Below are 24,778 nucleotides of genomic sequence, written 5' to 3' on the forward strand. Positions count from 1 at the left end.
AGGTATGGCCAGGGTTCATGTATATGGCTGGGTCAGAACGGAGAAACTGCGTCGTTGTCATGTTCATGGGGAGGCAACGGAATGCGTCGTGTTCATCGGGAGGCAACGGAATGCATGTTGTTCATCGGGAGCCAACCGGCTTGGACGGAACAGCCGATGGAAATGAGGCATGGCGTACCGCAGAATGGAGGAAATGGCCTTGTGTTCGACCAGCCATGGTCGAAACGGGATCCTGTTCATCGGGAGGGGTCTGGCGTACCGCAAAACAGAGGAAACGGACTTCTGTTGGACCTCCTACGGTCGAAACGGGGTCCTGTTGATCGGGAGGTGTGTGGCGTACTGCAAAATGGAGGAAACGGGCTTGTGTTGGAGCGCTACAGTTGAAATGGGGGTCCTGTTCATCAGGAGGGTGATAATCCCCAAGTGCAGGGAATCATCGTAGCAATTCCAAAAGGTGGAAGTGATAAGTATGGAGTTTCGAACCCAAAAGGAGCTAAAGGTAAGATCAGTATTCTCTCAAGTCCTATTTGCCACTGATACGACTCTACGTACACCGAACGTTTGCTTCGAACTAGAAACGAGAAATAAAACTATGTTGTGGGTATGAAGAGGATAACTTTGTATGAAGATCCGTTCCACCTGCCTCTGTCCAACCAAGCATACCAGCAATTTCTCCAGTTAGAAGAAATTTGCCATGATCTAAGACTATCTGAATTTCTAGGTATGTCTGACACTTGGAGTTACATATGGGGAAACAGTACCTTCTCTGCTTCAGAGGCATACAGAGTGATCATAGGAGTCAAACAAGTTCCACCCCACTTTGCCTGGATTTGGAAATCTTCATGTCAACCTAAGCACAAAATGTTCTTCTGGATGCTACTACATGATAGACTGAACACAAGAAACCTGCTGAGAAGGAAAACTATGGTCTTGGAAGAATACAATTATGCTGTGCTGAATTGCCAACAAGAAGAAACTCTACATCATTTATTCTGGGGGTGCCAATTCTCTAGGACATGCTGGAATTTCATATGTCCAGAAAGATCTCCAAACTTGTATGTGCTAGAGGCCTTCCAAGATCTGAAGGATAAGTTGAAGGTTCCTTTCTTCATGGAAATCATCATTCTGGGTTCTTGGGCTATCTGGATTACAAGAAACAATAAGATTTTTTAGAACATTCAGCCCTCCTTCCAGGGATGGAAGCACATTTACTTTTAGGAACTGATGTTGCTGTCCCACAGGATCAAGATTAAATATGTTGCTGAATTCAACACCTGGCTGGCTAGCTTGCTGGTTTCATGAGGAGTCTTTCTTTTAGTTTTAGATTTAGGCTTAGCTTTTTTTCTTCCTTTCAGGGGCTCACCTCAAGCCCTTGTTTGTGTCTTTTTTCTTGTTTCCTTAGTCTTAGCTAGCTAGCTTAGCTTGCTGTATAGTTTGCTTTATTTCTCTATGTATAGTATTGCTCTTTTTAAGTTTTAATAAAAATTACAGTAGGGTTTTACCCTACTGTTCATAGTCAAAAAAATAAAATATAAAAGTAGGTGTTCTTATCATAAATTTAGAATATATTACTAAATATTATAAATAGCGAGTGTGGAATAATGATGGGTCAGTGTGCGGAATTATCCTAGGCAATTGTTAGCAAGACCGGCAATCACTATTGCAATTTCATATGAGGGAGAGGCATAAGCTAACATACTTTCTCTTCTTGGATCATATGCACTTATGATTGGAACTCTAGCAAGCATCCGCAACTACTAAAGATCATTAAGGTAAAACCCAACCATAGCATTAACATATCAAGTCCCCTTTATTCCCATACGCCGATACCCACTTATCCGTGTTTATGCTTCTGTCACTCAAGCAACGCAGACAATAAGTAAACCATGGACATATTGCAACACCCTACAGCGGGAATCCCTCAAGCTTGCGCGACACGGAGGGCACAATAGGACAACACCAAAATAAATCATACAACTCATACCAATCTAGATCATCAATCAACCCAAAGACAAAAGATATCTACTCAAAACATCATAAGATGGCAACACATCATTGGATCATAATATGTAGCATAAAGCACCATGTTCAAGTAGGGATTACAGCAGGGTGCGGGAGAGTGGACCGCGTAAAAGAGATGAGGATGGTGATGATGATGGTGATGTTGATGAAGACGATCACCGCGGTGATGATTCCCCTCCCGATGGCACTCTGGCGCCACCGAGAGAGAGGAGGGGAATACCCACCCCTTGCGCTTCCTCCTCCATGGCCACCCCCCTGGATGGGGAGAGGTTCCCCCTCTGGTCCTTGGCCTTCATGGCGATGATGGCCCCTCCGAGATCCTTCCCCATGGCCTTCGGTGATGAGGGCCCCCTCCGGCAAGGTGCCAGAGAGGGCATAGATTGATTTCTCGTGGCTACGGAGGCTTGCTAGAGAGGTGCCAGAGAGGTGCCAGAGAGGGCCTAGATTGATTTCTAATATAGGTTTCTTTCTGGAAGTTTGGGTACTTATAGGAGGGTTTGGCGCCCTCGAGGAGTCCATGAGGCACAGGGGCGCACCCCAGGGGGTGGGCGCGCCCCCCACCCTCGTGGGGCCCCACGGGACTCCTCTGTGATAACTTTTTGTTCCACTATCTTTTATATTTTCCAAAAATACTCTCCATTGATTTTCAACGCACTCCGAGAACTTCTATTTCTGCACAAAAACAACACCATAGTAGTTCTGCTGAAAACAGCGTCAGTCCGGGTCAGTTCTAATCAAATCATACCAAAATCGTATAAAACTATTGTAAACATGGCATGAATACTTCATAAATTATAGATACGTTCGAGACGTATCATCATCCCCAAGCTTAATTCCTGCTCGTCCTCGAGTAGGTAAATGATAAAAGAAATAATTTATGAAGTGTGAATGCTAGCAAGTGCTTAAGTTTGATCAATGATAGTTTCAATCACTTTTTCTAGCATCATTATATATCATAATAGTAGCTCAACTCATAAAACTTCTCAAGTAACAAGCTATTCACATGTTAAAGTATAGATCATAAACTTTCTTGAAAACTAACAAACCATGCTCTTAGTCATCCAACAATTCCAATTCATCTTATTTTCGGGAAGGGTCTATGTAAGAGCTTTGATTCAGCAAACTCCACATACTCAACTATCAGTTAATCTTTCATAATTGCTAACACTCATGTGATATTTATGGGTTCAAAGTTTCAATCGGACATAGAGGAAGATAGGGGCTTATATTTTTGCCTCCCAACCGTTTACCTCAAGGGTAATGTCAACAATAATAATTTATGAAAACCTACATCCAAGTGGATATATATATATCCAGATCACTCCAACACAAAGTGCTTGCCAAAGGAAAAAGTGTAAAAAGGAAAGGTGATGATCACCATGACTCTTGTATAAGGGTAGAAAATAAAGGTAAAAGATAGGCCCTTCGCAGAGGGAAGCAGAGGTTGTCATGCACTTTTATGGTTGGATGCACAAAATCTTAATGCAAAAGAATGTCACTTTATATTTTCGCTTGTGATACAGACCTTTATTATGTAGTATGTCGCTTTTATTTCTTCCCTATCACAAGTTCATATAAAGCTTATTTTCTTTGCACTAATAGATCATACATATTTAAGGAGAAATTTTTATTGCATGCACGATGACAACTTACTTGAAGGGTCTTACTCAATCCATAGGTAGGTATGGTGGACTCTCATGGCAAAACTGGTTTAAGGGATGTTTGGAAGCACAAGTAGTATCTCTACTTGGTGCAAAGAATTTGGCTAGCATGAGAGGGAAAGGCAAGCTCAACATGTTGGATGATCCAAGACAATATAATGTTTTGGATATAGGAAAGCATAGACCATTAAGTTGTCTTCCTTATCCAACATCAACCTTTTAGCATGTCATATTTTGTGCTCACAACTACCAAAGATGTCCAAGATAGTATATTTATATGTGAAATCTCTCTTCCTTCAATATTATTTCATGAATTGTTCAAGTGACCAATACTACGTTTGCTAACTTTCAATAAATTTACCACCTATACATATTGTGTGTGAAGTCATTACTCCCTATGGTATAAGAATATGAAACATATATAAATTCAGATTTATGATTTTCAATTCATTCAACCATTTACTTATAAGATATACGTGAAGCACGTGAGTAAATGACAAACTACTCCAAAAAGATATAAATGAAGAACACTCAGTAGTCAAATAATTAACTAGCCATGGGAGGATTCTTTTTCATTCAAGATTTCAGATTCAATGATTTTATTCAAACAGAAAGTCAAATTTAAAATACGCTCCAAGCAAAACACATATCATGTGACGAATAAAAATATAGCTCCGAGTAAGGTATACCGATGGTTTTGAAGATGAAAGAGGGGATGTCTTCCGGGGCGTCCCCAAGCCTAGGCACTTGAGTATTCCTTGAATATTACCTTGGGGTGCCTTGGGCATCCCCAAGCTTAGAGTCTTTCCACTCCTTATTCTCATCATATCGATATCTCACTCAAAACTTGAAAACTTCAATCACACAAAACTTAACAGAACTTCGTGAGATGGGTTAGTATGATAAAGAGCAAATCATTCACTTTGGTGCTGTCAAAGACAAGATTCATAATTGTTCTCACACAATGCCTACTGTACCATATCATTTCTACAATTTATATTGAGCAATATAAGCCATAGAAACTAGAAAACAAGCAAACTCTATGCATTAAAAATAGAATCTGCCAGAAACAGAACAGTCTGTAATGATCTGAACAACAACCGTACTTATGCTACTCCAAAAATTCTGTAATAAATTGGTGGACGTGAGGAATTTGTCTATTAATATTCTGCAAAAATAATCAACTCAAAAGCACTGTTCTGTAAAATATTACAGCTAATCTCGTGAGCACAAAGTTTCTTTTTTTTACAGCAAGATCACATTAACTTTCACCCAAGTATTCCCAAAGGTCTTACTTGGAACTTTATTGAAACAAAATCTATAAAACATGATTACTACAGTGACTTAATCATGTGGACTCACAAAAACAGTAAAGGTTAATATTGGGTTGTCTCCCAACAAGCACTTTTCTTTAATGCCTTTTAGCTAGGCATGATGATTTCAATGATGCTCACATAAAAGATAAGAATTGAAACATAGAAAGAGCATCATGAAGAATATTACTAACACATTTAAGTCTAACCCACTTCCTATGCATAGGGATTTTGTGAGCAAACAACTTATGGGAACATAAAGAGAGCATCATGAAGAATATGAGTAGCAAATTTAAACCTAACCCACTTCCTATGCCTAGGGATTTTGTGAGAACACAATTTAAGGGAACAAGAATCAACTAGCATAGGAAGGCAAAACAAGTATAACTTCGAAACTTTAAGCACATAGAGAGGAAACTTGATATTATTGCAACTCCTACAAGCATATATTCCTCCCTCATAATAATTTTCAGTAGCATCATGAATGAGTTTAACAATACAACCATCACATAAAGCATTCTTTTCATGATTTACAAGCATAGAAATTTTACTACTCTCCACATAAGCAAAAATTCTTCTCATTCGGAATAGTGTGAGCAAACTCAACAAAATAACCGTCATGTGAGGCATAATCCAATTGAAAATTAAAATCATGATGACAAGTTTCATGGTTAACATTATTCTTTATAGCATACATGTCATCAGATTAATCATCATAGATAGCAACTTTGTTCCCATAATCAACTGGAACCTCTTCCGAAATAGTGGGTCACTAATTCCTAAAGTTGACACTCTTCCAAACCCACTTTAGATGATAGTATTATTCATACTCCAAAAGATATAAGTGAAGATCATGGAGCATTCTACAATTAATATAGACTAACCAATATCCAAGCTCAAAATATATAAGTGAAGCACACGAAGCATTCTGTAAAACCATACTCAAAAGATATAAGTGAAGCACATGAAGCATTCTATAAATCAACGAAGGGCTATCTCATACTAGCATGGTTCCTAAAGAAAAATAAAAACACAAGGGACACAAATCATGTGAACAAAACAAAAACTGAGGTATACCGATAATTGTTGAAGAAGAAAGATGGGATCCCAACTGGGGCATCCCCAAGCTTAGATGCTTGAGTATCCTTCAACTATTTACTTGGGGTGCCTTGGGCATCCCCAATATTGAACTCTTGCCTCTCTTTATTCTTCTCACATCAGTAACTCCTCGTTCTTGAAACACTTCATCCACACAAAACTTAACAAAAACTTTGTGAGATCTGTTAGTATAATAAAGCAAATCACTACCTTTAGGTACTGTTGCAAACTCATTTCAATTTAATATTAGCACTTTATCTACTGTATTCCAACTTCACCATGGTTCATACCCCCCGATACTACCCATGGATTCATCAAAATAAGCGAACAACACATAGAAAACAGAATCTATCAAAAACAGGACAGTCTATAGTAATCTGGAAATTTAGTAAACTTATGTAACTCCAAAAATTCTAAATAAAATATGAAAATTTAAAAAAAATGTACAGAAGTAATGTGCACAAAGTTGCAGACCCATTTGACTTTCCAGTAAAAAATGTAAATTCACGCGCTACAGCCAAAGTTTCTGTTTTTGTACTGCACATAGTAAACAAGCAATCTAATCATCCTAAAACCAAAGCTTGGCACATTATTTTTATAATAGAAAGGATATATACAAGGGGATAATTATTTACAGAGAAACTTCCATGGAAAATTATACATTGTTTCCATGAGCATGAACACAAGTGCTCAAGGTCGACCCTCACTTCTACAATGCATAACTTCCCAATCACTTCTCTTCTTGAAAAACTTTTTAGGCATATGAGGCAAGTGCATCTTTTTGTATTTTCATTTTTTTGATTTTTTTTGTATGTTTCACCCACAACTAAGCAAATCAAAGAGGGAATACAAAAACTACTTAGTGAAGAAAGCAAACAAGCACACACGAGAATATCAACCCCACGCTATTGCTCCCCAGCAACGTCACCAGACAAGAGCTTGATAATCCCCAAGTGTAGGGAATCATCATAGCAATTCCCAAAGGTGGAAGTGATAAGTATGGAGTGTCGAACCCACAAGGAGCTAAAGGTAAGATCAAAATTCTCTCAAGTCCTATCTGCCACTGATACAACTCTACGTACACCAAACATTTGCTTCCAACTAGAAACGAGAAATAAAACTATGTTGTGGGTATGAAGAGGATAACTTTGTATGATATCGAAGAGATAAAATATAAAAGTTGGTGCTGTTATCATAAATTTAGAATATATTACTAAATATTATAAATAGCAAGTGTGTAATAATGATGGGTCAGTGTGCGGAATTATCCTAGGCAATTGTTAACAAGACCGGTAATCACTATTGCAATTCCATATGAGGGAGAGACATAAGCTAACAAACTTTCTATTCTTGGATCATATGCACTTATGATTGGAACTCTAGCAAGCATACACAACTACTAAAGATCATTAAGGTAAAACCCAACCATAGCATTAACATATCAAGTCCCCTTTATTCCCATGCGCCGTGACCCACTTATCCGTGTTTATGCTTCTGTCACTCAAGCAACGCAGACAATAACTAAACCATGGACATATTGCAACACCCTACAACGGGAATCCCTCACACTTGTGCGACACGTAGGGCACAATAGGACAGCACCAAAATAAATCATACAACTTATACCAATGTCGATCATCAATCAACCCAAAGACAAAGGATGTCTACTCAAAACATCATAAGATGGCAACACATCATTGGATCATATATGTGGCATAAAGCACCATGTTCAGGTAGGGATTACAGCGGGGTGCGGGAGAGTGGACCGCGTAAAAGAGATGAGGATGGTGATGTTGATGAAGACGATCACCGCGGTGATGATTCCCCTCCCGATGGCACTCTGGCGCCACCGAGAGAGAGGAGGAGAAGTTCTCCCCCTTGCACTTCCTCCTCCATGACCTCCCCCTGGATGGGGAGAGGTTCCCCCTCTGGTCCTTCGCCTTCATGGCGATAATGGCCCCTCCGAGATCCTTCCCCATGGCCTCCAGTGATGAGGGCCCCCTCTGGCAGGGTGCCAGAGAGGGCCTAGATTGATTTCTCGTGGCTACAGAGGCTTGTGGCGGCAGAACTCCCGATCTAGGTTCCTTTCTAGAAGTTTGGGTATTTATAGGAGGGTTTGGTGTTGAGAACAAGTTAGGGGGGCCCTCGAGGAGTCCACGAGGCACAGGGGCACGCACCAGGGGGGTGGGCACGCCTCCCACCCTCGTGGGCCCCACAGGACTCCTCTTCAATAACTTTTTGTTCCACTATTTTTTATATTTTCCAGAAAAATTCTCTGTTGATTTTCAGCGCATTCCGAGAACTTTTATTTCTGCACAAAAACACCACCACAGTAGTTCTGCTGAAAATAGCGTCAGTCCGGGTTAGTTCTAATAAAATCATACAAAAATCGTATAAAACTATTGTAAACATGGCATGAATACTTCATAGATTATAGATATGCTGGAGATGTATCAGCATCCCCAAGCTTAATTCACGCTCGTCCTCGAGTAGGTAAATGATAAAAGAAATAATTTATGAAGTGTGAATGCTAGCAAGTGTTGAAGTTTGATCAATGATAGTTTCAATCACTTTTTCTAGCATCATTATATATCATAACAGTAGCTCAACTCACAAAACTTCTCAAGTAACAAGCTATTCACATGTTAAAGTATAGATCATAAACTTTCTTGAAAACTAACAAACCATGCTCTTAGTCATCAAACAATTGCAATTCATCTTATTTTTGGGAAGGGTCTATGTAAGAGCTTTCATTCAGCAAACTCCACATACTCAACTATCATTTAATCTTTCATAATTGCTAACACTCATGTGATATTTATGGGTTCAAAGTTTTAATCGGACGCAGAGAAAGATAGGGGCTTATAGTTTCGCCTCCCAACCTTTTACCTCAAGGGTAATGTCAACAATAACAATTTATGAAAACCTACATCCAAGTGGATATATATATCCGGATCACTCCAACACAAAGTGCTTGCCAAAGGAAAAAGTGTAAAAAGGAAAGGTGATGATCACCATGACTCTTGTATAAGGGTAGAAAATAAAAGTAAAAGATAGGCCCTTCGCAGAGGGAAGCAGAGGTTGTCATGTGCTTTTATGGTTGGATGCACAAAATCTTAATGCAAAAGAACGTCACTTTATATTGCCGCTTGTGATAAAGACCTTTATTATGTAGTTCGTCGGTTTTATTTCTTCCCTATCACAAGGTTGTATAAAGCTTATTTTCTTCGCACTAATAGATCATTCATATTTAAGGAGCAATTTTTATTGCATGCACGATGACCCCTTACTTGAAGGATCTTACTCAATCCATAGGTAGGTATGGAGGCACAGGGGCGCACCCCCACCCTCGTGGGCCCCACGGGACTCCTCCCCGATAACTTTTTGTTCCACTATTTTTTATATTTTCCAGAACAATTCTCTATTGATTTTCAGCGCATTCCGAGAACTTTTATTTCTGCACAAAAACAACACCACGGTAGTTCTGCTGAAAATAGTGTCAGTCTGAGTTAGTTCTAATCAAATCATACCAAAATCATATAAAACTATTGTAAACATGGCATGAATACTTCATAAATTATAGATACGTTGGAGACGTATCATAGGAGTGTGGCGTACCGCAAAATGGGACTCCATGAGATACTGTTTATCTCCAACGTCGACCTCCTCCAGCCTCCACGGGCTACTGTTCATCCACCGTCGACCTCCTCCAGCCTCCACCTGTGACTATTCATCCACGGGGCTCCAGTTCATCCAGCCTCCACCGTGCGGTCCTCCACCGACAACTGTTCAACCAGCCCTCTCCACGGGGTCCTGTTCAACCACCCCTCCATGGGCTACTGTTCATCCAGCCCTCCACCGGCTACTGTTCAACCAGCCCTCCACTGGCTACTATTCAACCTTCCCTCCACGGGGTCCTGTTCATCCAGCCCTCCACGGGGCTTGTTCATCCACGCCCAATCGGCTCAATCGATCAGGGTCCTGTTCATCTAGCGGCAACACCACGGGGTCCTGTTCATCCAACCCCAAACCAGAACTGTTCATTCAAACCCCCCCCCCCAACAATGCTCATTGTTCATCCAGAGGCAGCATCGATCGGCTATAGTTAGCAGCAGTAGCGAAGGAATCGCTCGATCGCTTGGGTTCATTAACACGTAGCCTGAAGTGCAATCGCTCGGGTTCAGTTAGGCAACGCCTCACTCGGGTTTAGTTAGAGCCCAACGCCTCGCACCCACGCGTGTACGTGTCCGAGAGAAACACACATCGCTCGGCCCCCGACCACCCACCGTAACTGGGAACTCCTCGATATTTTCCTTGCCCTCGCTTCTACCATGGTTTTTTCCGTCATGGACGGCCCAAAGAATGTTATGCAGCTGCGTCTCCGGCCCGCCCAGGATGAAAAGCCCATTTTCTGTCATGATTTTTTGTCATAGAAGTAGGACCCCACCACATCTATGATGATACCGAGTTTTGTCACAATTATCATCATAGAACTGTCATACGTATGACAGAAAAAAAATCGTTCAGCCCAAAATGTCACGGATGTGTCTTTTTTTGTAGTGTTCTCTTCCCGGCGGACGGATCCTGCCGGCTCTTTGACCAATGGTGAGGGGAGAGAGAGAGGCCAACAAAGTCTTCTCTAGATCTGGAGAGGGTGAGGGAGTGTGAAGAGAGCAACAACAAGCGCCGAGGCTCCGGCGTGTATATATATATATATATATATATATATATATATATATATATATATATATATATATATATATATATATATATATATATATATACTGGAGAGAGAGTGTGAAGAGTGCAAGCCCTAGAAAACAAGCGCCGAGGCTGCAGCGTATACGTGATGAGGTGATTATACAGTCACTACGAGATCGTATAGCTCCATATCCATCCATTTTGACCAGTCAAAGAATGCTCCTGGCACCGCCCTAGATCACTTTCTCTCTCTGTCATGCAGGGCCTACCTGTCATTGGGTGGAAGAAAGAAGTCGAACAAAAACAAAATTATGCTCAAGTGTAGTTATCAAACCCAAGACCTCAAGTTTGATGAGCGAACAGGCTAACCAGCTACACCACCCTCCCATTATGTTCAACGAGAGGAAAATAACCTTTTATACATTCCTCCATTTGTGTGACAAGCATGTTGTGTTTTTTTGCGTGGGAGTCATTGGGATTTAAATCATAATCGTGTCATGTGGATTTGGTGGTAAGACTATCCACAGTGGGAGTAACATAGGTGGTAACATCACACATCTTTAGGCAAAATAGATGATGTGGCGAGTAATTAATGAGGAAAGGGAAAACACACATTAGGCAAAAGCATCTATCAATACCAAGGAATTATTTGGGATGGAGCTCCCACCCACCCACCCACCCGCCCACCCCTAAACCCTAGCCCACCGGCGATCTCCATTGCTCTCCACCAATTTGGTGGATTGATCCACTCATCTTGTTCGGCGTCTTGAGATCTCTTTGATTAGGTCTTCGTTGATGGATTTTTCTTCGGGATCTACCCTTGATCTGGATTTCTCCAGGGGTAGAGTTTTTGCTGATGAGATCTATAGGGCGTCTGGCCTTACTGTCCATCCCATGGATGGCAGAGGGGCTTTTACCCTGGTGGTCTCCTTTAGCAGGCATGATTTTAGGCTTGATGAGGATTCTGTGGCAGCCGCATTGGAATCGGTGTTGGGAGGATCGTCCATTGATCTCTGGGTCTCCTATATTACTGATAAGGTATTTAGTTTCAATGTTTCATGCAAGGATGTTGGTTTTCATATTGTGGACACTAGATCATATTCTTGTCCCCAATTCAAATGCTATTTTCATCTGTGGGGAAATGGGGGCCCAAATTGGTTACGTGAATTCAAAATTTGGAAGAAAGAGTGTGATGCTGAGTGGATCTTGGTCAGTCCTTCTAAACGTAGAGCAGCCTTGGGTCTCCTTGCAATGCACAAACCTCCGTCAAAATCAGCATTTAAATCCAGGTCTTCTTTTCAGAAAAAGTTATCTTTTGCTACGTTTCAACAATATGATGCATGCAAAGGGTATAGATATCATGCTACGGCTGGGTGCATTAGGGACATTGGGAGTGCTGGTTATGAGATTTCTGATAGGGAGCGTGAGGTAATTCCTCCGCCACAATCTGATGTTCTTAATTGGACTGTTGCTTCGTCACCGATCATCTTTGGCATGGTGAGCTCGTCGGAGATCCAACTTCGTTGGCGTCTAGGGGTACTACCTCGGATCTTGCGCCGGCAGGTTCGGGCGGGATTTCTGGTCTTCAATCTTTTCCCATTTTGGGCTCTTCGGAACCTGGCCCATCTAGCTCTAATGCTGTGCCGAGCTCATCTCAGGCGGAGGCCTCTTTTGATCAAATGATAAATGATATGGTGGATGAAATTGTTACATGTTAGACATGTTTTAAGCGGGGCCATTTTTCCTCTTCTTGCACGTCAACTTTAAAGTGCTTGGGATGTTCTAGGGTTGGACACACTAGGCGTGACTACACCCGATTCGCTAAGAGATTGGGTCTGGTTTGGAAACCCAAGCCCGCTAACGTTTTAGTTTTCGAGGCAACAGCTACAGGGAGCGAGAATATCTCTTTGTCAGGATTTCTACCTAACCGGGACTCTTCGGTTTTGATTGCACCGTCCACATCGCCCAACTCTGTTCATCCCGGTCCCAGGACGCCTCCTGGCTCTCCCTTAGCTCCACCGCCGCCGCCGCCTGAGCCACCTTCGCCAGCGCCACCCATGGCCAACTTCCATATTGATCCAATGCAGTATGTCCCGGCCGGACATCACATCATCGATGCGGGGGATGCGAGATGGCCACGTACCTTTGTCACGCCGCATGTTCCTATTGTGCGCCGTCATGAAGACTACATGCTTGTTGAGGTCATGCCGGTGCCGGCTGCGAACGAGATTGGTGCTGCTCATGAGGAGGTTGCTGAATGGCTGGAAGCTCATGGATATCAGGTTCTTTCTGTTCAACCGTGGATCAATGTTGTTGGGTTGTTTCGTGTTAGGGATCCCGCAGTTTGTTTTTCGCTCCTCCAACTCCCTCCACAACACCTTGGCAATGATCGGTTTGTCCGCTTTATGAAGCATGATGAAGGAGAGGGATTTCATGGAGCTCAGGGGTTTCGTCAGGGTTTGATTATGCTACTGGGCATCCCTCTGGATCTTCGCAATACTGATAATATTAGAGTGGCAGTGAACACTTTTGGCAAATTTCATCATTGGAACAGTGAGGATCCATACTTAGTCAGATCACTAGTGTTTGCTTCCTTTCCTGAGGATATTTTGGTGCCTCGTGATGTCGTTTTTAATGATTATGCTGCATGGGGTGGGGCAAGAGTGTCATGGACAGCGCCTATATATATCCTTGGTGCCAACTTTGCAGAGCAAATGCCTCAAGACGAGGATTGGATGCCAATTAATGGAAATCCTCACCCCCTTCCTGGGGTGCCCTTTCCTGAGCTCCCGCAATTCATCCTGCCCAACTACCCTGCTTTAGGTTGGAATGAGGTGCCGCAACCTCCTCCAGAGCAACCTAATATGGGGGATAACAATTGGGGAAACGCAGTCTGGGGAGAAGATGATCAAGTGCAGAATGATGAGGAGGTGGAACAAGAGTCCATGGTGCTTGATATCTCAGAAGATCATTCTCTATCAGTGGATCAGCATATCCAGCCAAATTTTGTACTTGTTGTCGATGTGGAACAACCTGAGGTGCCAGAAGCCGGACATGAGCAACTAGTGGCTAACAATATTGCTCCTGTTTACAATCCTGATGATTGGGCTTTGGTGGTCTATCAGCCACCTGCATCTCAACTTCAAATTCAACCCTTCATGGAGGATTCCATGGTGTTGGAGGTGGTTTCAGATGTCTGTGCTGCTAAAGTTGTGTTTGGGCCTGAGCTGCCCCCTAAGATGATCTTCATAAGGAATTTTGAGGCAATCTTGCACTTAGAAATATGCTTTGAAATCCCCAAGCCAATACAAGTGTTGCCCTTGCAATCTGTTCTGCTCTCTAAAAGAAGCTGGGACTTGGCCTTTGAGGTGCCAAGCCTGCCCTATTATAACACTACACTGGAGCACAGGCCGGTGGCTAGGGCTCTTTTTAGTGAGCCACCTGAACAAGCTGGAGTTGAGCAGAGAAAGGTTAGAAGGGCCAGGAAAACCATGGCTCCCACTCCAGTTGTGGAAACTTCAGTAAGAAGGTGCACTCGAGGATCTCTGCAGAGAGATGGCTACAAACCAACTTTTCAGGAGCTTCCAATGCAGGTAAAGAGGAGGAAGCCCAAGGCCAAGCCCTTCTCAGCTTCAGTGTCACAAAACATGCAGGATGAGCCAATTGAAGATCTTCCACCACCTACTCCCATACCCAAGCTGCAGCAGATTGGCCAGGAGTTGGGCATTGCTGATGATCTCATTACTGTGGAGCAGCTTATGGCTGATCCCTCTACTCCAATAAACAGTACTGTCAATGTTTAGTTGTCAACTGGCTAGTTGGGGGTGGAAAGTGTTCTGTTTATCAGAGTTTTTGTCTTCTATTTCTGTCTGTAATAATCAAACTGTTTCATGCTGGACATGTGCGCTTGTTGAGGATGGTGGCATTAGGTGTCATCAGAATATTTTATCAACTCCTTTTGGTTTAAATGAGTAATGCTTATAAGAACTGGAGTGTCTTATGCTGGAATGTTAGGGGTTTAAATTCTGAACCTAGGCAAAGAGCTGTCAGACAGAAGTTGGAGGAAAGTCAGTGTGTTATTGCCTGCCTCCAGGAGACCAAATGTGCATCTTTTGATTTCAGATCTATTAGATCCTTTTGCCCTAAAATATTTGATAGCTTTGCTTTTTCCCCTTCTGAGGGTGCTTCTGGGGGCATTTTGGTAGTCTGGAATTCTTCAGTTTTCTGGGGAACTGTAGTTGAAATTCAAAAGTTTGCAGTTGTACTTCAGTTTACCTCCAAGCAAAATAATGAGCACTGGTCTCTTGTTTTTGTGTATGGTCCATGCCAAGGGGAGGCTAGGGACATTTTTGTCAGCTGGTTATATAACTTGCAAATTCCATTGGGTGATAACTGGCTCTTGGTGGGTGATTTCAACTTCATGAGATCTCTGGAGAATAGAAATTTACCTGGATGGTGACCTGAATGATATATTCATTTTTAATGAAATAATTGCACATCTCGGGCTGCTTGAGTTGCCACTTAAAGGGAGATCTTATACATGGTCCAACATGCAGGATAATCCTTTGCTAGAGCAGTTAGATTGGTTTTTTACTTCTGCGGATTGGATCTCTTCATATCCCATTATTGAAGTGTTGCCATTGGCTAGAACTGCATCTGATCATGTGCCATGTGTGGTGACAATTAAGACTTCTATTCCTAAATCCTCTATATTTAGGTTTGAGAATTACTGGGTTGAGCTTGAGGGGTTTATGGAGTGTGTAAAGCAGGCTTGGCAGAAGCCTTCCCACAAAACTCATATCACTGCCAGAATTGCTGACAAATTTAAAACCTTGAGAGGGGCCCTAAAGAGATGGCAGATGAGTTTCTCTAAGCTTAAAATACTGATTTCAAAGTGCAATGAGGTCATTTTATGTCTTGATGGCCTTGAAGAGATTAGACCTTTATATCGACCTGAATTTAATTTTAGGAAGGTGGTCAAAATGCATGTGGAAAAACTTTTGCATCTTCAGTTTGTATACTGGAAGAAGAGGTGTACAATCAGGTATATAAAACTTGGTGGGGAGAATACCAAATTTTTCCATGCTATGGCCACTAAGAGGCATAGAAGAAATTCCATTGCTTCGCTGACAGACATTGATGGGACTATTGTCTCTAGTCATTCTCAGATGGAGGGCATCATATGGAATTGTTTTAAAAATAGAATGGGAGTTTCTGCTGGTATAGTAATGGGTTTTGACCTGAATGCTCTGCTGCAACCAATTGATGGTCTAGAATTCTTAACTGAACCATTTACAAAGGAGGAAATGGATGACACTGTCAAGCATATGCCCATTGACAAGGCCTCTGGTCCAGATGGTTTCAATGGGTTATTTTTCAAGAAATGTTGGCACATTATTTGTCATGATTTTTATGAGCTGGCTGAAGCTTTTCATAATGGCACTGCAAAGTTGGAGAACATAAATGGTTCTTATATTACACTCATCCCCAAAAAATTGGCCCCTGAAGGTGTTGGTGATTATAGGCCAATTTCCTTGACTGGGATGGGCCTCAAATTTCTATCCAAAATGGCTGCTAACAGGTTTCAGAGGATAACTATGGAATGTATACATAAGAATCAATATGGTTTTATTAAAAGCAGGACAATACAGGACTGTATTGGCTGGTCACTTGAATATCTGCACCAATGCCATCAATCAAAGAGACCTATTGTCATTCTTAAACTGGATTTTGAGAAAGCCTTTGATTCCATTGAACATGAAGCTATCCTGCTCATTCTCAAGCACAAGGGATTCAATCAGAAATGGATTTCCTGGGTTAAGCAATTGCTGACAACTGGAACTTTTTCTGTACTCTTAAATGGAGTACCTGGAAAACAGTTTCTTTGCAAGAAGGGAGTTAGGCAAGGAGACTGTATTTCACCCCTGCTCTTTGTGATTGCTGCTGACCTTTTGCAATCAGTAGTAAATGATATGTTCAAAAGAGGTATTTTGAAGTTGCCAATCCCATGTCATGACCAAGACTATCCTATAGTGCAGTATGCTGATGATACCCTAATCATCCTACCAGAAGACAGAGCTCAACTTTTGGCTCTCAAGGACATGCTTCATGTGTTCTCCACCTCTACTGGTCTAGTGGTCAATTACAACAAATCTTCCATGGTACCTATTAATGTGGATGAGAACACTACCATCAGTTTGGCTGCTGCTTTTGGCTGTCAAGTTGGCAAAATGCCCTTCACATATCTTGGACTGCCTGTTGGTACTACCAGACCAAAAATGGTGGATTTCATGCCCCTTGTTGATTGCATGGAGAGAAGAATGACAGCTAGCTCTTCTTTCTTAAATCAGGGGGAAAGGCTTTAGTTCTTAAATTCTGCTTTATCTTCCATGCCCATTTTCTATCTTGGCAGCCTGCTTGTTCCTGCAGGGATTTTAAAACAATTGGAGAGAATTCAACGGCAATGCTTGTGGAGAAAGCACAGAGATGAGCCCTCGCCATCCTTGGCAGCTTGGGACCTCATTTGCAGGCCAAAAAACAAGGGAGGGCTGGGTATCCTAAACCTGGGTGTACAGAACATGGCTCTCTTGATGAAACATTTGCAAAAATTCCTAAATAAGGTGGACCTGCCATGGGTCTCTCTTATTTGGGATACATATTATCACTCCTCTATTCCACAGGGTACTGATAGTTGTGGATCTTATTGGTGGAAAGATATATGTAAACTGCTGGATCATTTCAGGTGCACATCTTGGGTTCAGATCAACTCTGGGAATTCAGCTTTGTTTTGGTCTGATAAGTGGAAGATTGATGAAACAGTGGTCACCTTGCAAACCAGATTTCCAAGGCTCTTTTCTTATGTCAAGGATCCTTGGATTACAGTCTCTGAGGCTTTCCAATCACAGAACTTAACACAGTTGTTTCATTTACCCCTATCTGCACAAGCTTACCAGGAGTGTCTGACTGTGCAAAATCTGATGGCCCATTGTAATAGGGAAGTGGAAGCAAAGGACATTTGGTTTTGGCAGGGATCTAGCCAGCCTTTTAAGCCTAAACTGTTCTACTCCTTCTTGCACTCCCACATGTCTTTCAACCCTCTCCTTTTGTGGATTTGGAGATCTTCCTGCACAATGAAAATCAAGGTGTTTGCTTGGATGCTAATCATGGATAGACTAAACACCAAAGACATGGTTGAAAGAAGGCACTGGCATTTGGAGGATGGGGTCAATTGTGTTCTCTGTCCTTTGGCGACACGTGAGACCAGAAACCACCTATTCTTTGAATGTAATTTCAGTGTTAGAATATGGAATTGCCTACAAATTACATGGCCACCTGGAGAGGATGTGTCCACAATTGTCATGCAAGCAAAGCAAGATTTTGCTAAACCTTTCTTTACAGAGGTTGTCTTTGTTGCTTGCTGGAATATTTGGATCATGAGAAATGCTAGAGTTTTTCGGCATGAGAGACCAAGCTTTAATAGATGGAGAAGTGCCTTCATCCATGATATTTCCCTCATGCAGCATAGAGTCAAGCAAAGATACAAGGAGGAGCTGATTAGATGGATTTCTTTCTTGCCTCCTTGAGATTTTATTGTCTAGTTTCTTAGTGTAGCTTTTATTTCTCTATGTTGTTTAGACTAGATTACCTCTTGTAATCCATGTACTTTCATTCACTCTCTACTAATAAATTCTTAATGCTGTGGGGGGTTTTCCCTACAGTCACCAATCAAAAAAAATTAATGAGGAAAGAGAGGCATGTGGTAACATATCTAGTTATTGTAACATCACACATACCAAGACAAAATGATTCTACAATCTAATAAATTAAGTGTTGCATGATACCATACAATGTTACTCCCCACTATAGAGGTAGTAACATAGACTAGTAACATATGCATGTTACTAGTCTAAGTTACTATCCATTGTGACTAGTCTAAGGTCTTTTGGGATTTAAAGCAGTGTTGGTAGTACAGAAATAATGTAGCCTTAATCACCTTACCTCTCTCCACGTAGTACGCTGGGTCCCACTAGTCAGAGGGCGAAACAAACAAATTAATAAGAAAAATTAAAAGTGCCAGCGGTGTATCTTACCTCACACATCTCGCTACTGCTCGTGAACAATGTCCAATTGATCCCTCTGTTCGCTCACGTACTATTTTAAGTGAATCCTTATTATAACATGCACACAATTTTGGGCACTTGTATTTGACCTAAGTCAGTGTGCGACCATATCTCGTACTACTCCCTCCGTCTAGGTTTAATAAGTCACGTTAGAAGGTGCAGCGGGACCAAGGTGCAAGAAGATTGGAGGAGAAGGAGAAACTTGACCGGTCCTTCCTCTAATCAAAGCCCTGATTTCTATCTCTAAACGCAACAATTAATCCCAACAACTAAGAGATGCCGTTTTAGCTACCATGCAGGGCGACGTATTAACTCGCATGCAAGCCGACTTTGATTTCTTGACTGATCAACGCGTAGTTGCGCTCCATGCATTGGGTTTCCGGGGGAGATAACAAGGCATAGTAAGGAGCATTTGGCTACATTGCTTAGACTAGACACAATGGTGAGTAACATATACTAGTAACATACACATATCCCTAGACTATGTTACTACCTTCATAGTGGATAGTAACATAAGTGTGGTAACATGCGAAGCTTCATTTACTAGGTTATAGACTCATATTGCATTGGGACATGTGATGTTACAGTAACTAGCCAAGTTACTATAACTACCTCTCTCCTCATTAACTCACTGCCACATAAGCAAATTTGTTGAGTGGACTTGATGTTACTGCTGAAGTTACTCCCACTGTGGCTAGTCTTAGGCTGGTCATAGTGGTGAGTAACTTGGACTAGTAACATGCATATGTTACTAGTCTATGTTACTACTACCTTCGTCCTAGTTTATAGGTCCCCTTTGTAGTTGATGCCAAATTTTGACCAAAGATTTAACTAACAAAATGTTAATGCATGTCAACAAAAATTATATCGTTGGATTCGTATTTAAACATAGTTTTCAATGATATAATTTTTTGTGACATGCATGAACACTTTGTTAGTTCAATCTATGGTCAAAATTTGACACGAAATACAATGGGGACCAATAAACCAGGACGGAGGTAGTACGCGAAGTTTGCCGTCGGAAGCGAGCCGACCTGGCTCTCCTGAGCTAGCAAGGTTTTTCTATCCCACCCAAGCTAGCTGACCCACAAAAGCTAACATATTTTAACACTTCCAAACGCCTAACCTTGCCCGGCTAGGCTATAAGCCGTTCTTGCTAAGGATCCAAACGCTCCCTAAGTAACAACGCTCGCTAGCAACGAGGCCAGGAGGGGATTGAGATGCGAAGTTAATGGACGACGCCTAAACATTTTGGGAATATCTGATTTTTGTAAGATGACTTAACACCTAGACGGAGGGAGTACTACTCCTCAGTCCGAGTTTGATGGAATATTCGTCACCTCTTCTCTTCTTGTACGTACTCCATTTGTATCTCACTTCCTGTGCCTTGGCACTCGCACAATATTCCTATTCTATGAACCTGTGTGTGCGTGTGCGTGTTCGTGTGTGTGTTTAACAGCAGGTGTGTGTTAGAGAGAGCGACACATTGACCTACTCCTACAAAGAGATGGTGTGTAGTGTATGATTTAGCCGCGAGAGTCAGTGCATCCTCTCGTTTCCGGGCGTTCAGTTGGGACAGGTGGACAGCTGCCACGCCCGCTCCTGACCAGCCTGGCCCACCCAAAGCCCCTCCATCGCCCACGCGCGCTTCCCGCCCGAGATGTTCAGCACCGCTCCAAAGAATCGGTGTCGCATTCATGCCCGGTAGAGCGGACGTGACCTCTCACTGTCGCCTGCGTTGAAGGGAGAAGCAGATTCAAGAGTGATGGTCATTGCTTCATCCGTCCAACTTACTGTTGGGTCTATGTGATTTGACGGCTCATTGGTCATTATTACTGAGGTTGTAGGACTGCTGGATGCCCACGCTTTCAGCGAAAGGAGGTACTACTAGATTACAATTTTCTCCATTCTTATAGTGGAGGAGTGCAAGAGCAATAAAAACACGCACGCTCAATGATTACATGGCCTACCCCACACTATCACCATATTTTCTGGATACCGTGCGACATCTAACTCTTTACAATGTACTAGTATAGTACGTACTGTAATTTATAAGCGAGATAAATTTGTACAATGCTATGAAGCTTCCAGCTTCTGTTTCATGTATCTTGCGTCCAAGGTTGCCCGTTGCAACATTTCATCAAATACAAAGGAGACTAACATGCATGCTATTGCATCTCAATGATTGATAGATCATAGCCAATATGTACTCCCTCCGTTCCAAAATAAGTGTCTCAAATTTATGCAAACTTTAGTACAAAGTTGTACTACTACTAAAGTTGACACTTATTTTGGAACAGAGATAGCTAAAGAAAAAAAACGATCCATGCAGTCCCTAGCCCTTGAACCATAAGCCCTAACCAGGCTTTAATTTGTAGGCAACATTGGAGCTTCAGAAGAAATGAAGTTTGCAACCCTTTGACCATCGGATCATTTTGTGCAGTTTCACCAAAATCGAGATGAGCATCCCTGTGGCAAAGAAATTGAAGAAGCATGATGAGAATAAGATTACTGGGACTAGTTGATGAGACATAAACTCATCACAAATACAGTATGTAGAAGCCAGTAGAGGTATGTGCGGGGCAAAGAAGTAGAGAAATATCCACATGGAGTGATGTGGGCAGCTGGAGCAGTGGTGCAAGCCGGTTGTAAAGGGAATTGTACCTGAGGGATGTCGGGACGTAGCTAAACCTAAAGGAGGGCGGCGGGAGGCGGCAACTGCCCACATCGTGGCAGTGAGCAAGGACGAAGGCAACCTCACCGGCTTTGTGAGAGAGAACGGTGGGGAGCCCTGATCGGGACGTGCCGACAGTGGGTTTTCGCCATCGGCGACGGCGACCGCATCTACACTAAGCATCCACCCCTTCCCCCGGCGGACGTGATCCGCCAGGATGTTAGAGATGTGGCCACAGTCGTTTTGTGCGAGAGAGTGTGCAGAGAGCAACACTAGCAAGCAACGGTGTAGGCTCGTCATGTCTATGTATATAGTGGAGCGGTTTCCTTTTCTCTCCATATGAACCTATTTATATTGCATACATGCCACTGAAGAAAAAAACTTTATTTATAAATGACGTGGAACCTACTACTCGTTCTCCTATAAACCTTGCGGTTGGCATCTCCAAAATATTAACCTTGCGATTGGCTCTTCGCCTCTTCAGGAACTCGAGCAATAATGGTACTGCAGTATATATCATTCTAGCTATATGAAACCGAATGAATTACTGCAGTCCACCATGTGGGCGAGGGTCGAGGGGCGAGGTAGAGTGCGTACTATTACGTCTGTTTCAATACGGACTACATACGGAGCAAAATGAGTAAATCTACACTCTAAAATACCTCTATATACATCAATGTTTGGAGTATGTACTAGTAGTTCATATTGAAATCAACTAAAGGACATATATTCCAAACAATATGATAATCTCTCTAACCAAGATATCGACGAGGAGTAAACAGAGGGAGTAGTAAAATTTTCTCCTCGTCCTACGAGCCACCGCGCGCGTGGGCGAGGGAGCGGGCGTAAGGCGTACTAGTAAGCAAGCTTCACCTCATCCTGCGAGCCACCACGCCCGTTGGCAGGGGAGACAGCGTACTAAGCAAGCTTCTCCTCGTTCTACGAGTTGACGGGACACATCAAAAGTACTCCAGTGTATAGAGCCTTGCCTCTAAGGTAGGCCCCACATGGTTTGCCTCTTTTTTAACATAACGCGTCAAGTCCCAATTTGTTTGTTCACCCGTGGTAGACGATCCTCCATCAAGTGTACAACCAGTACATGTGTCAAATTACCACATGGGCTGCCATTTCGTACAGAAACGAGCTCCACCGTGTACCCGCGCGGGTGTGGTTGGGAAAGAGATGGGAGTACGTGCGTCGTGCGTGCACCTCTTCTCTTCGTGCACGTCCACCACCTATGTCGGTGTGTGTGAGAGAGATAGAAACCTAGACAGATGGCGTGTGTGTTCGTGAGTGTTTTTTGTTTGGGGGGTGTGATTTCTTGAATGTATTTGTGGGAATATGTGTCGATGACATCTCAAACAATATTTTGCATGCAAGGTGTGTGAAATAGAGGCCTATTGAGGGAGTCCCGGATTAGGGGGTGTCCGGATGACCGGACTATATACTTTGGCCGGACTCCTGGACTATGAAGATACAAGATTGAAGACTTCGTCTCGTGTCCGGATGGGACTTTCCTTGGCGTGGAAGGCAAGCTTGGCGATACGGATATGTATATCTCCTCCCATTGTAACCGACTATGTGTAACCCTAGCCCTCTCCGGTGTCTATATAAACCGGAGGGTTTTAGTCCGTAGGACGAACAACAATCATACCATAGGCTAGCTTCTAGGGTTTAGCCTCTCTGATCTCGTGGTAGATCTACTCTTGTACTACCCATATCATCAATATTAATCAAGCAGGAGTAGGGTTTTACCTCCATCGAGAGGGCCCGAACCTGGGTAAAAACATCGTGTCCCTTGTCTCCTGTTACCATCTGCCTAGACGCACAGTTCGGGACCCCCTACCCGAGATCCACCGGTTTTGACACCGACATTGGTGCCTTCATTGAGAGTTCCTCCATGCTGTCATCTTTAGGCCCGATGGCTCCTCCGATCATCAACAACGATGTGGTCCAGGGTGAGGCTTTTCTCCCCGGACAGATCTTTGTATTCGGTGGCTTTGCACTGCGGGCCAGTTCGCTTGGCCATCTGGAGTAGATCGAGAGCTACACCCCTGGCCATCAGGTTAGATTTGGAAGTTTGAACTACACGGCTGACGTCCGCGGAGACTTGATCTTCGACGGGTTCGAGCCACAGCCGAGCGCGCCACACTGTCACGATGGGCATGATCTAGCTCTGCCGTTGAACAGTGCCCAGGAGGCCGCCCCAGTGTCCGCTCTGACCCTTAGCTCAGAGCCGACTGCGCTAATCGAGGACGGGTGGCTGGACACCGCCTCGGGGGCTGCAATCTCTATGGTGATTGAGCCGAACACCAGCCTTGTCCTTTGCGAAGCTCGTGACTCCAAGGTGTTGGACTCCTTTCCGGACTCCGAACCTTCCACGCCTCTACCGATCGAACCCGATTGGGCGCCGATCATGGAGTTCGCCGCCGCGGACATCTTTCAGCACTCGCCCTTTGGCGACATTCTAAATTCACTAAAGTCTCTCTCTTTATCAGGAGAGCCCTGGCCGAACTATGGTCAGCTAGGTTGGGATGCGGACGACAAAGAAATTCGAAGCCCACCCACCACCCACTTCGTAGCCGCTGTCAATGATTTAACCGACATGCTCGACTTCGACTCCAAAGACATCGACGGTATGGACATCGATGCAGGAGACGACCAAGAACCAGCGCCTATAGGGCACTGGAAGGCCACCTCGTCATATGACATATACATGGTGGACACCCCAAAAGAAGGGAATGGCGATGGAACAACGGAGGATGACCCCTCCAAGAAGCAGCCTAAGCGCCGGCGTCAGCAGCGCCGCTCTAAATCCCGCAAAAGCAAAAACGGCGATTCTGGCATGGGAGATAATAACACCCCGGACAGTGCCGAAGACAACCCCCTCCAGCAGGATTCAGCACTAGAGGATGGAGAAGCCAGCCCTCATGAGAGAGCGGCAGATAGAGAGGTAGAGGACGATAATTACATGCCTCCCTCCGAAGACGAGGCAAGCCTCGACGACGACAAATTTGTCGTGCTTGAGGATCCCGTCGAACAAGAGCGTTTCAAACGCAGGCTTATGGCCACGGCGAGCAGCCTCAAGAAAAAACAGCAGCAGCTTAGAGCTGACCAAGACTTGCTAGCCGATAGATGGACTGAAGTCCTTGCGGCCGAAGAGTACGAACTCGAACGCCCCTCCAAGAG

Source organism: Triticum dicoccoides, chromosome 2B (assembly GCF_002162155.2).
Source record: "Triticum dicoccoides isolate Atlit2015 ecotype Zavitan chromosome 2B, WEW_v2.0, whole genome shotgun sequence".
Classification (NCBI taxonomy): Eukaryota; Viridiplantae; Streptophyta; class Magnoliopsida; order Poales; family Poaceae; genus Triticum; species Triticum dicoccoides.